At 44.3% G+C, this 13,650-nt stretch overlaps 1 protein-coding gene across 2 annotated transcripts in view; it reads right to left on the reverse strand.

Annotated features, from left to right (window-relative positions):
• The window catches only part of LOC8036795 (transmembrane protein 245), a 69,584-nt gene that overhangs the window by 54,641 nt on the left and 1,293 nt on the right, over positions 1–13,650 (reverse strand). The window lies entirely within an intron of this gene.

The following is a 13,650-nucleotide window of genomic DNA, read 5'->3' on the forward strand; positions in this document are numbered from 1 at the left end:
TTATTTTCTTTAAACTCCCCTTGTCACTTTGCAGTGACTTGAACTAACCTGTGATAGCAAAAAATTGAGTAACATATGACCTTCGAAGGGGAAAGCTACGACAAACCTTCACTAGGAGCGAACTGACGTCTTCGTCATAGCAGCTTTGCCGCACAGCACCAAACATTGAGCGTTGTTATGGCATGTATCTTATATTATTAAATTTTTTTTTCATAAGAGGTGAGTATTATTGACGCAAAAAGGGACTTTGAGCTGGAATACCACTAATTAGCTTACAATTCACAGAAACAAAACGGCCCCACTCTGCAAATTCGCTAACTATGCAAACATAAACATAAAACTCTCAGTTGCGCGAGTGGCCATGCATACATCCGGCCTCTCGGCATATGATGACTTCCACAGATGAGATGCCTGGATTCCTCTCACAGATTTTACGGTGGTCCACTCTGCTTGCTTCGCCGCACGAAACTCTGGTGCGTCACTTTCCCGCGCGGCATGCAAACATAGCTAATCGCCGCGATTGACGGAAGCGGCCCAACGACTTACGAGACGGAGATAAGGTTTCCCTGCAAAAATGCTACCAGCAAAAGCTGCATTGTGGCGGAAAATAATTTTCTAAAGCTCGTTATTCGGAACGCAATGATCATCTCGAAGCGTGGTGTGTGAAAAAGTAGCAGCGTGGGCCTCGTTCATAAACAGTGCGCCGACTACTGGAGATTGCACGAATCATTGATAGTTTTACAAAGGTGAAAACTCCGAAATCATGTGCGTCCAGAAAGAGCCTATATTTCAAAGAGGAGCAACTCAAGCTGTGGAGGGCGTTAGCAATTTAACGACAGACGCCTCCCGTGCACACTAGGCGCAAGAGCACGTGCGCGTGTTGTCGAGCGAGGGAGGAGAATAGCGGGAAGAGAGGCCGAGTAGAGGCTGGAGACACCTGCAGACGAAAGCTTTTTAATTCTTTGAAAGAAATGGCGATTTTGAAAAGAAAGTGCCATAAACTTTCATTTCTGTCTCTTAGAATATTTTGGAAATAATTTGCAGCCTTCGTAACAGCCTGTGGAACAGAGCCATCGAAGATTGTGCAAGGGTGAGTTAACATAGCGTATGACGAACCTAAAACAAATAACACGCTTTACATTTAGGATTTTGAAAGACAAAGGAGAGTACCGCTGAATCAACGAAAGCCCGTTGACGTAAGGTTTTTCGACTTAAATGCAAGAAGAGTCACGCATAAAACTCAACTTAGAGCACATCTTATCATGTAAACCACACATCATGGTGATTACCGAAACATGGCTGAATGATAATGTATTGAATTCAGGAACAGTTAGCGCCGGCTGCAAAATGATATGGAAAGATAGACATACACGGGGAGGTGGGTGGGTGGGGGGGGGGGGGGGGGGGGGGGGGCAGTTTCATTGCATGCCTGAGATGGAAGTGGTGAAGTGTTGCGGATTCATGTAGAAGTTCACTCTACTTCTCTTATTTTCGGTGCTTTTCATTGGCCGCCTGGCAGCGATAATAGTTTTGAAGATGTACTAGATAGGTCAGTACCTAAATGCTCCCGGGAAGTCTGGAGTTCTTTTAGCTGGAGATTGTGACCTTCATATCATTAACTGGGAAAGCCTTGTCATCCTGCCGTATCTCGTGGGCATTGACTTAACTTCATTTTATAATCTTGTTCAGATTAAGCTCTTATAAGATTGTCTGCAGAAAGGAATTTCATACTCAATTTAGTTTTTGTTTTTTTGCGCGCAAAAATGCAGCATGTTGTGGTTACCAAAGGAATTTCAGACCATCACACGGCAAATCTTACTTTGTCATCGATGAATAATGATACAAGAAAACAACAAACTAAAGAATATTTTGACTTTAAAGGTATTGATTATGTGGGAATTGTTGATTCACTAGCCTTTTTGCTTTGTGAATGTTCAAACGTGTATTGTCACAGTGTTTACAGGCTTTTCCTTGATTGCACAGCAATTTTCTGCTTAAAAAAATTACAACCATAGAAAAAAAAAAAAAAGATTCTTGCATTACTAGAGAAAATATTTAATTGCACCGGAGACTCTCAAGGCTCAAAATACAAAAGGGTGATGCGCTCTTCGTTCAAAATATTAATTGCGCACTGAAGGAAAAGATGAAGCAGTCCAAATATAGGTACATTAACATAATATCAACTTATTTTTTCAATCATTACCCGAAACATTTTGGCACTGTCTGTATCCTAAAGGTATGAATTCAGTGAACTCACTATTAATGATGTGCAAGTTTATGACCGACCCACCTCCCATTATCCATTTCCAGCACTTTTAGCAATTACTTCAACACTGAGGACAACGAATTATGTCCTGTTCCAGAGTTTACAACAGAGTGCTCCCAGCATAGCAGACACCCTTTCCATGCCATCACCATATCGAAAGAAGGTATCACATCCACTCGAACATTGACGTTAAGAAGGCAAAAGTCCTGGGCAGCATTCCAAACGCATTTCTAAAGAGGTACGCTGAATGGTGCGTTAAATATCTGGTTTTAACATCCAGGTGCTCATTGAAAACAAATACAATCCCTGAGGCTGGAAAGTAGCCAAAGTAATCCTGGTATTTGAAATGGGTGACTCTAAAACAGTTTCAAATTATTGTCCCACTTCTTTGCTGAGCACAAGCAATAAAATAATAGAGGGTGTGGTGTTCAAGCAATTATTAAAGGGCCCCTGAAATGAAGAAAAAAGTTTTTCAAAAACAGTCTGGTTGAGACATGCGTGTCGAAAAATGAATTTTACGCGAAAAAAAAAAATTTTTTTAGAGCAATATTGACTGCGCCAGACGCAATTTAGTCGGCGGTCACCTCCTTTCCACTTTTCTCTCTCTCGGCATCTCGGGCGCGTGGAGGAGAGGTAGTCCCCGCCTCTTCGTAGTGGATCGGCTTGGCTGCTTTCCTGGCTTGGCTGCGCCCCGCACGAGAGCCATTGCTACTTCCTGGCCGTGTTCCAAAATTGACTCGATCTTACCCCAGGGTGAGGGTTTTGTACTCTTGGCGTTCTAAAACCTACCCGCGTACAGCGTTTTTCAATCTGTGCTGTCACGTGATACGATCCGCCGGAGAAACTCGGATCCATTTGGAGATTTGGAACACAGCCCCTGGCCGGCTGTCTGCCGGTCGAACGACATACCGCGTCGTATCGTGCACGTATCGTGCACGTACCGTGGTCGTACACAGTACATAGTCGTCGCGGTGGACCCCGACCTGAAGCGTCGGTTGCTTCAACGCTGCCAGCAGCTGGGCCTTCGTCCGTACGAGGACACGCCTCGCATGCCGGAAGGCGTCCGCTCCGATCGCTGCGAGGCACCCGCTTCGCCGCGGCGAAGCGGGTGCCTCGACGAGTTCGTTCGAGCCGCACGATCCTTCAAGCCGCCGCGAAGACACGCAGTGGTAACTGATTTTTTTTTTTTTTATTAAACGTTGAGTGCGGTGCCGCGTGCCTCACTAAACTCTTTACGGGAACCACGGGAACCGACATCTAAACAAACATTGGCACTGGCGCGCGCCAGAAAACAAACAAAAGATGAGGTAAACGGGACACACGAATCGCGCAAAGTAGAGCAGAAAAACAGAAACCTGTCACACCGCGCCACTTCCTAAGTACTTACTATGACTGACTAACTAACACAAGCAACAAGCCCTCTTCAGAACGCGAAACGCGAAGACGGCGACCACGACAGAAAACAAAATGGCGAAGCTTTTGTTTGTTGTTTTGTTGTGGTATCCGAACGGAAGTTACGATTTTGTAAAACGTTTGTAAACAATTGCGACATTCATTCGATGGATTGTTTCTTAAACCTAAAAATATCTAATTCAAAAGGCGATTTAAAAAAATCGCGAAGATTTTAAAACCAACATTTAAGCTGTCACTCATTCTATTGGCCAATGAGAAGCTGAGTTGAATGACCATCGCTACCAATGAGAAGCCGAGCTGAATGACCATGGAATTTGCGCGCAAAACTTCAAATAAATCTCTCGCCGTCAATATTGCTCTAAAAATTTTTTTTTTTCGCGTAAAATTCATTTTTTGACACGCGTGTTCCAACCAGACTGTTTAAAAAAAACTTTTTTTTTCTTTTCAGGGGCCCTTTAACATACTTTTAGTCTCCCGAATATTTTACTAGTGTTCAGCATGGCTTTTAGAAAACAGTGTTCTCAGTTAAGCAACTAGTGGATAAGAGGGGGACATAAGCCTAAATTTCAAATTGTTTTGAAAAAATTCATTTTTTAATTTTTAGGTTTTCAGTTAAGGTTAATTAAGGCGAAACAATGGTCGGTGTTAAAGAAAACGGAAATGCAAAAAATATGTGAGCATGCTACGAAAGCAGACATATGTTTTAAGTGCAAATGAGCCGACGACATAATAATAATTGTGCTATGTGTATGTTTACACAGGCGAAAGGAAGTCAGTCAGCTCTCACAGTGCTTAAATATAAGAATGGAGGTTCGCAGCAGCTTCTTGCTGGGGGGCCGCGTACCAGCGAGTGGCGGGCCGCATGTTTGAGACCTTTGGGCTAGAGTGTCCTTTCATAAGTACCAGGGCATGACTATAACCTGACAGATTTGAATACAGTAAAATCCCTTAACAACACCCACCCAAAATGAAGAAATGAAAAAAGAGTGGGCAAGGCAAAACTGTCAGAGGCATGCAGCTAACAAAAGCGCCATTCTTCTTGCTACAGCTTAGTTACTACACATCTTCCTTTAGTTGTAATGATTTGGTGCTTCTGATTGGGCCGTTCCCACGGTGTTTTAAAAAGCGTATTTACGACTATTTTTTTTTGTGCTGGTTATTGCTGTGTGGTGACGTGGAGTCCAACCCCAGCCCAAATACAAAAAAAAAATGCTTCAAGCCCTTATTGATGGTCAAGCGACCATGCGGAAAGTCATAACTGAATTTCAAGTTCAGCTAACTGCAACAGACAAAACACTGTCACCTCTCTATCGAGCATAGTGCTGAGGCAAAATGTAAAAATGACCGACTTAGAGGATCGTTTCCGGCATTCAAACTCAGTAATTTTAGGTATCACAAAGAGTCAGAATGAAGAGCGACTGAGGATCAAGATAATATCTGGCATATTTCATGACAAACTGGGTCTACATACTACATTAACTGCCAGAATACATAGGCTTGGAAGAAATGGCACAAAATGACCAGTTGTTATGTACTTTCAGGACTTTACTGAAAAACAGTCAGTGCTCAAAAATGCCACAAAGCTAAAAGTGTCTACTAACATTTTCATACAGAATTAACTATTCGCAGAGCACGCAACATAAAAGAAGAATGTTATGGGAGAGTGTTACACAGGGTGAGGCTAATGGCAAAAAGGTCTATTTAGTTCACAATAAGCATAGAATCAATGATGACCTATATATTTGAGATGAGTCGGCAAATGAATGCATACTGTTTTCCACCGCATCACACCCTCCGGCTGCGGAATGAAGTAGGATTTGATAAACTAAAACCAAACCATTCCCTTTTGTAAATTTTAATGCTCGGAGCATCTGTAACAAAATAGAAAAGCTCCAGATAATTTTATTAAATTATGATCTCCACGTGACGATCATCACAGATACCTGGCTTACTGGTGAAATTAATGATAACGAAGTGATTCTGTCATTGCGCAAAATATTTAGAAGAGATTGTTCATTGCGGGGAGGGGGCATGGCCATCATTCTTAAATCATCTATTGACGCTATTTTGTTGGATCAGATAGATGATCACGAAAGATTGCTTTTTAAAAGTAAATGTATGTGGTTCCAGTGATATTTTGTGTGCTGTGTGCAGGCCGCCTAGTTTCCCTCAGGACTTTCTAGTAAAGTTGTATAATAATTTGCCAAGATTTTAAAATAACAATATTATTGTTTCAGGGGACTTAAAATTTCCAGATATTGACTGGGTAAATTTGACAAGTGCTTCAACCCAAATTGCCACTATTCTTTGTGAAATAATAATTGGGGGTTGTGTGGATATTTAGACAGAGTGTAGTTGGTCAGCCATTTCAAAGTTGCAACGAATCACTTGCTGTAGATGAGCAATTTAGCTGCACCACGAAATAGTGGTACACGACCGCACGCCGGTACGGTGCTCATCCAGATCGAAACGGGCAGGGGTGGGGATTAAACCCAGGATGCCTGGGTTCTGCAGCGCGAGCTTTCGCTCCACATGCTCCGAGCTGGTGTACGCTAGCCCACTCGGCCACTGATCCCCCCAGTGACACAATCTTAGCATGCTACTTATCGCAGATCGTTACCTATGATATGCACACTCAGGGCTCCAGTTGTTCACTTTTAGATATAATTTTTGTAAACGGTGTGTTTTCTGACTGCCACGTTAGCATAGAAGAAGGCGTATCTAATTACAAGTTTCTATACTTTTGCACTCTATGGTAGGGCCATCTGTCAACGAAAAACGCACAATTACGACAATTAAAGGTTTCAGTCGCGCTGATGACGACAACCTTCTTGATTATCTAGATATGGCAATTGCTGGCTTCGAAAATATTTCCGATGTATCTATGCCCTGGCAAAAGTTTAAGTCCATGTGCACCGATTGCTTGGACCCAATAAACACAGATGCTCTAAACGAAACAATCCATCGATTGGCAGAAACATTATTCATCTCAAACGGAAACTCAAAAGGAAAAGAAAATTTAATAAATATTCCGAAAGTATATATGAGTTGCAATGTGAATTGTCCAGCAGAGTTGCAGACAAAGGTCGGCATTTTAGGTTGCCCTCACTCACCCTCACCCTCACAGCCACACTCACCTAAGCCCCTCACTCACTCTCACCCTCACAGCTACACTCACCTTCAGCACCTCACTCACCCTCATCCTCACAGTCGCACTCACCCTCAGCCCTTCACTCACCCTCACTGAACCTCACAGTCGCACTCACCCTCAGCCCTTCACTCACCCTCATTGAACCTCACGCAGGCATGGCCCTCACGCCCCTCATGCACTCGCCGCCCTCACCCACTCATGGCCCTCAACGCCACTCACTGCCCTCACTCACTCATGGCCCTCACGCCATTCACTGCCCTCACCCACTCACCGCCCTCACACCCCTCATGCACTCACACCCCTCACGGCCCTCACGCACTCATACCCCTCACGCACTCATGGCCCACACGCCAGCCAGGCCTGCTTCAGATGGGGCGATTTCACCCAGAAACTTGATGTTGCAACGCCAGCAACATGGGCCGCCCGCGTTCACACGCAGCAACCAATTGCTGTAATTTGCCATCATCACCATGAAATTTTATTTTTCTTGCACTATTTAGACACACAATTAAGCACTATAAACATGTTTTTATGCATTTAAATCTCGTTAAAAATACTAATGCATCTTTCTGAAACAGCTTATTTCCAAAAACTATCAATTTCAAGCCAGAACAGTGTCTTTTGTTGTCATCACCACCTGCATGAGGTATCACGTGAAAATATTGCGTGCGATTGAATGCAGCTGCTTCAAACGTTTTCGAATTGCTCAGAGTTGCTCGCTTGTTTCGAGCCGGACCCAATCTCAGCAGTTCGTGTCGATCTAGGGAAAGCTAGGGAACAACCCACCATCAACATTAAAACTGCTGAGAAAGTTGCTCCGTCTGAAGGGGGCCTCACGCGCTCACCGCCCTCACGACCCTCATGCCACTCACACACTCACCGCCCACACGCGCCTCACGCACTCATGGCTCTCACACACACGACCCTCACGCCACTCACCGCCCTTACGCACTCATGGCCCTCACACCCCTCACGCACTCACCCTCACGGCCCTCACACTCATGAATTTTCCTGGTACAGAAACTCACTCACCCTCACCTCACCTGTGAAGATGAGAGCGAGTGAGGGCCCTCATGAGTGAGGTTTGCCGAGGTATGGTTGCAGATGCCAAAGAAAGCTATTTTCCAAATGATGTGTCGGCCTTCCTGAAGGGAAACCCTGAGAAATTCTGGAGGTACCCAGCAAATAAGAACAAAAAGGTTCCACCCGTATGTCACTAAAAACGTCAGCTACAACCGGTTTGCCTGCTGAACCGCTGTGACCTAGATGCGGCTGCCCCAAACTTCCTATTGTCCCCCCCCATTGTGGGTAATCTTCCTCCTCAAAGTTGATACAAAGAAACCATCTTCCCTCCCTGCTCGGCCAGAAGGGAGAGAGACAGGGAAAGAGAGGGTACCGAATACAATTACTCTCAAACCAATATTTCTGCAAAAGGTCCATTGTTCGCCCCCACTAAACCTTAGAAACGTTTTGCTGGTAAAACGGTGAAATGCCTGTTATGTTTATGCATCCCGCAGCACAGTACAAAATCATCTCACCGCATTAACAGAACAGAACACGTCGCCAGCAGGAATCCCGGGGGAAAGCTCACCGAAGAAAAGCTCACCCATTTTTGTGTGGGCCCAGAGAAGAGCTCAACAGCCTTTTGACCAACCCGAAGAAAAGCTCACCTCGAGTTAAATTATTATCTAAAGTGGTCGTTATAATGTTTAGCAGCCAAGGCTTTAGGCATCTCTCACGCAGGCAGTACACTGCGCACCAGAGTTATCGCAAAGCAATTTTTCACATCTCACTTAGAGAAAAGGTTAAGCAGCGTCAAACTTTTATTGCACAAATTTGCGCTCCGAATGAGCAGTTTCCACTGCACTAGTAGTTTCTATGGCAACCACTAAAATGTAAGAAAAAAAGATCTATCGCTCGTTTATGTAGACAGTGCCACGCAATGTACACACTTCACATCAGGTGGCTCTCCTGTGAGATAGATAAGAAGAAATAGATTTTCTAAATTTAAATCAGATTAATATTATTGTAGCTAAAATTCTATTATTTATCACTATATGCATTTTTAAACACGGCAGGTTGTTTGCTCAATGCTTCCAATCAGTGAAGACAATGCGGAAAAAAAGAAATGCTGCAATTTTAACAACTTTTTGTTTATGAAAACCCTGCCATACTAGAACAAAAACAGCCTAGTTTTTGGTTGGCAAAAAAGCTGCATTAGCTTTTCTTTCTCGCAATCTGATTTTCTTGCAAAACGATATTACTTTTCCAGTTTTCTTTTCCATCTTTTGCGTTCTGACTTGATCGCAAAAAGATGTGACATAACTGACGAGCAAAGTCGGAGGCAGAAATAAGTCTCAACGAATCGATTTGTCCAAAGACCACTGCTTTTTGCTCGTGTTCGGTGTGATATAAATCCTGCGTGATGATTCTTTAATTTATATACAGTACACATGCAGATATTGAAAGCATAAAATAATAAACAAACGGTAAAAAAAAAAAAGAAAAAAAAAGAAATGGGGATTATTTTTGTAGGAAAGGTTTGATTTAAATCACCCTAGTAAATCGGGTTTGACTTAAATCACAATTTAGGTCATCTTTATTTTTATTCTCCACCCTGGCTGTAGCCCTCGTTCTGCTTGTCAACCCATTTTGCGTGAGTGTTACCACATTTGACTCTGACATAGCCAGGACAAAGGAAATACAACCCTTTTTTAATTTTCCGTTCGAATGAAGTAGGAATTGAAACTGCATATTAAACAAATAGTGAAATGTGGAGATTTGGCAATGTGGCGTCAGTATACTACATATAGGGATGGGCAGTATTTCAAATACAAGTATTTGAAATACGTATTTCAAATACTTTGTGTATTTTGAATTTGTATTTAATTAAAACTTGGATAATGTATTTGACATGTCTATTTAAATACTAAAACGTGGGTATTTCAAATAGAATTGTAATTAAATACAATTTTGTGGGCGAAAATGCATCCTTCAAACTTATTGTCACTGTCCAGAGCAAAAAAAAAAAAACTACATTCTGCACCGAATGCAGTCTCTCTCAATCAAGCACAAGCATTTAGTAACTTTGTGATTACGGTGCTAGTCCAGGGCAAGAATAGTGACGAAATCGACGTTCACAGGCAGACTGGCTAAATAAGTGCCTGTGACAACTTGCGATGCTTTCCAGCCCGATTTCCATCCATATTTTTGCCTGGAACATTCTAGATGCGCGGGTCGTCCAGATTTTCGTAACTGGTGCGAGTTGCAACAATAAAAAATGCTCTATCTAGTGCTGCGCGTCTTGGTCGTCTCGGTTCTTTGTTGGTCTATACCAAAATGTAATCGACAAAAAAAGCTGCTTGAAGCTCTGTACTTTTTTCACCTATTACGTCCAAGCTGATTATATTTTTTTTTTGTGATTATATTTCTATTACGTTACTAGAGCCTCGCACCCTAACTCCCGAGTGTGCGATGCAAAACTAAAATCAGATACCCAGAAACCCGTCACAGGTGCCCTGAAGTCTCTGACGCAAATTTTGAGGAATGTATTTAGAAAAGTATTTCAAGGAGACCAAATACATTTGGTTGTATTTGTATCTTGCACTCAAATGCTTTTTCGGAAATGCAATTGGATTTTTAATTAAATACATTTTTGACGAAGTATTCTGCGTTTGTATTTCGATACATATTTGCATGTATTTTGCCCATCCCTGACTACATTAAAGGTCATTTCCAAAATAAATATCCAGAAACAAATCAAGCTGCATCCGTCTACAATGGTCAATTTCTCCCCGTTATTTTATAATTAGCATTGTATTCAAACTATTTATTTTATTTTCATCGAGCAATGCCTGAAGTGCTACAAGACGTTCTTAGATTTTAAAATTAAATTTTGCGAGTGCATTGCAGAATTACCGCATGCACATAAGGCATCCCAGGACGAGTTTTTATTTGAGTATTTCACTTGAGTGAACGGTCGATTTTTAGATTCATAAGCAAGCTTTTCTCCGCATCCATCAAAAAGGTAAGTGAGCTTTTCCCTGCATCGGATAGTTTTGCTGTGAGCTTTCCTCCGGTGAGACTTCCTTCCGCTGCTTCGCCAGCAGAGAGGCCAATAGTCGTAGCAGCGTGAGCATGTCAACATTCGCTTTCTTCCCAGAAGACAAATGGATACTCTCGTATACGTTTTGAAGTAAGTAAATTTTGTAGATGGCGCAACTTTTACAAAAGAGTGATGCTATATGCACGACGTAGTGCACCTCGACCGAAAATGGCTATACACTTGATCCGAGGATGGCGGAGAGCTTATGCCATTTGGGTCACCCTTTTTGGAGGTTCATTGGGGGACGGCGTGCGTACCACTGGGGCACATGTTAACCCACCTGTCCCCCCCACCCCGTTTATGCCGCTTCGTGGCGCCTCGCCGGCGGCCGAAGCCCCTCCGCTGTACTCCACTGCGCCTCCAGAAAGAGAGTCCCATACCGGGTAGTTCAGCAAAGTTTTGTCAACATCAGTTCTTTACTGTGAGATTGTAAAAAAGAAATGACATTTAATATCACCAAATGTTTAACAGAAAAATAAAAAAACAGAAGAAAAATATGCCAGTTGGCTTCCGGCTTCGATCCAGGGTCTGTTGCGTGCCATGTTACTAGAACACTCAGTTGGGAAACTCACCCTAAAAACCCGGACTGCTCGCATCCACTGAGACCGAACTAGATAAGATTACAGTGCCACCCTTTAGCGGAGGGGCAAAACACGAAAGTTGCTTTATATAGCCACTGAAAGATGGCACTGCGAGACGGCACCATCCAGAGCCGTTTATCGAGAGAGTTTGGCCATACATTGGTTTGAATAGGCGAGCATCTCGGGGCCAATCACAGGCCGCGAAACAGCCCCTAGCGGTGGTCGTGAACTCTAAATTTGTGCCACGACTAATTCAAGCCGTTTTAGCGTCGCTAGAGTTAAAAGATGTAACCCTCAGTGACTGAAAACTTTGTGCGTGCGAGGTTTTCGTCACGATAATATTCAAGTGTATAATAAACGAACGTGCGCTCCAAACCAGGGCCGACTTGCTAGAAACAGTGTCTCAGCTGAGACGGTGAAAGAAAGCACTGCCAAAGCCAGCGCACGAGCCGAGCGGGACTCTGTGTCTCCAGACGCTCGCGCGCCCCACCCTTTGCACTCTTTTCTTTCCGCCAGTCACAAGACGCTGTTCTAACAAGCAAACATCAGCAGTGCAGAAAAAGGCATGGGCACGAGCGCGTGGCTTTGGAAAGTGGCTCCTATGCATGAGTTCTTGTACAAACAAAAGCGCTTTGCTGAGCTAGGCTCGCGCGCCTGTGCCTTTGTCTTCACTGCCGACATTTGTGAGATGGAGTAAAGAGGCCGAGATTGGACGCTTCTATTGCACGCTTTAAATGACGTTTGCAATATTGTGACGTCGCGTTCTCCTGATTGGTCGACGCTGTGTCACAAATTTAGTTTACGCTCTAAGCGCGGGGGGAATATTCGGCGCTGGCGACGGCTTTTGCTCCGCCTATTGGCCAAACTCTCCCAATACACGGCTCTGGCACCATCTACAGCAGGGGTGGCCAAGTTGCGGCTCGCAGCTCCCTTCCCTCTCCCCCTCCAAAAAAGAAATGCAACGGGTTTTAAATCGAAAGACAGGTTGCGGTTTGCTAGTCTTGTGCTGCTGCTACCTTGCGTATAATCGGACTGCTTTTGACTCGGATAGATTGTATGCAGCTCGAGTTTCGTTTATTGCATGACCCCCCCATGGTTCTTGGAAGTTTCGTGGTTTTGTTTGCGGCTCTTAGGCCAGGTCAGCCTGGCCACCTCTGATCTAGAGTAACTGCATATGCTCCGCTTGCGGAGGAGAGTATCGCAATGGTGCTCCCAGGGCGGCCATGTTAGGAACAAGGCCGCTCTGCGGGAAGCGACCATCGCTTCTTCAGAGGACTCGGAGGAGTGGATGGCGCGACTGTGAGGCGGTGTGCTGGAGCAAAGAAAATATAGTGCGGCAACACGCCATGCATGCGCCGTCGTCTCGTCATTTGGTTTCTCTTTTTCTCTATGCCATCGGTAGAACATAGTAACCGACGAAAATGTTGTCCCTTAGAAAGCCATAGCTATGCGTTGTTGTCTGGTTCGAAGTGCCCGTATGAGCCATTCGCGCATCACTCCGTGAGCACTGCAGCCGCGATCGTCCTCCGTGTCGTCTGCTTCACAAACTTGGGGAACATGTTTTAAAACATCGCTCAGGTTATAAAACAATGTGATTATACTGTACCTAGTGGCTGCACATAATGTTCAATGGACAGGAAACCTTCAAGTTCGTTTGACTTTAGTGTAGAATGCATTTTTCGCAAACACAAATCGAGAAACATGCTCCACCCGGAACTCGGCGCCTGCAAGGTCCTTTTCTCTCATGAAAGTGGGATCCAGTTTGGCGCACGTGACCGCTTCTCTGCCAATGTGGAGTAGGCGGCGCAAGGAAAAGGAATGCGATACTCTGGCTCAGCAAGCAGAGCCTATACAGTTACTCTAGCGCCATCGGCTCTTGCACGACTCGACTGAACCAGTACCTGCAGCCGTGCAGTTCCCGAAGTGGCCATTGCAAGAGAAATGGCGGCGATGCGATCGCGTCTAGTTCGGTTCTCGAATATGGATCGGAGCCACTTTTTCAATGCAGGCTCCTATGGAGAGTATTCACTGGTGGCCATATCCGTGTGCGCTGCTGCTGAGCGCGTGCCGACGGCGAGCTTCCGCAGTCCTTTTGGAGCGTGCATTTAGCACAATCAAGGTTGCCGGTCTTAGC

The sequence above is a fragment of the Ixodes scapularis genome, unplaced genomic scaffold (genome assembly GCF_016920785.2).
Source record: "Ixodes scapularis isolate PalLabHiFi unplaced genomic scaffold, ASM1692078v2 PGA_scaffold0__279_contigs__length_252992795, whole genome shotgun sequence".
NCBI classification, from domain to species: Eukaryota; Metazoa; Arthropoda; class Arachnida; order Ixodida; family Ixodidae; genus Ixodes; species Ixodes scapularis.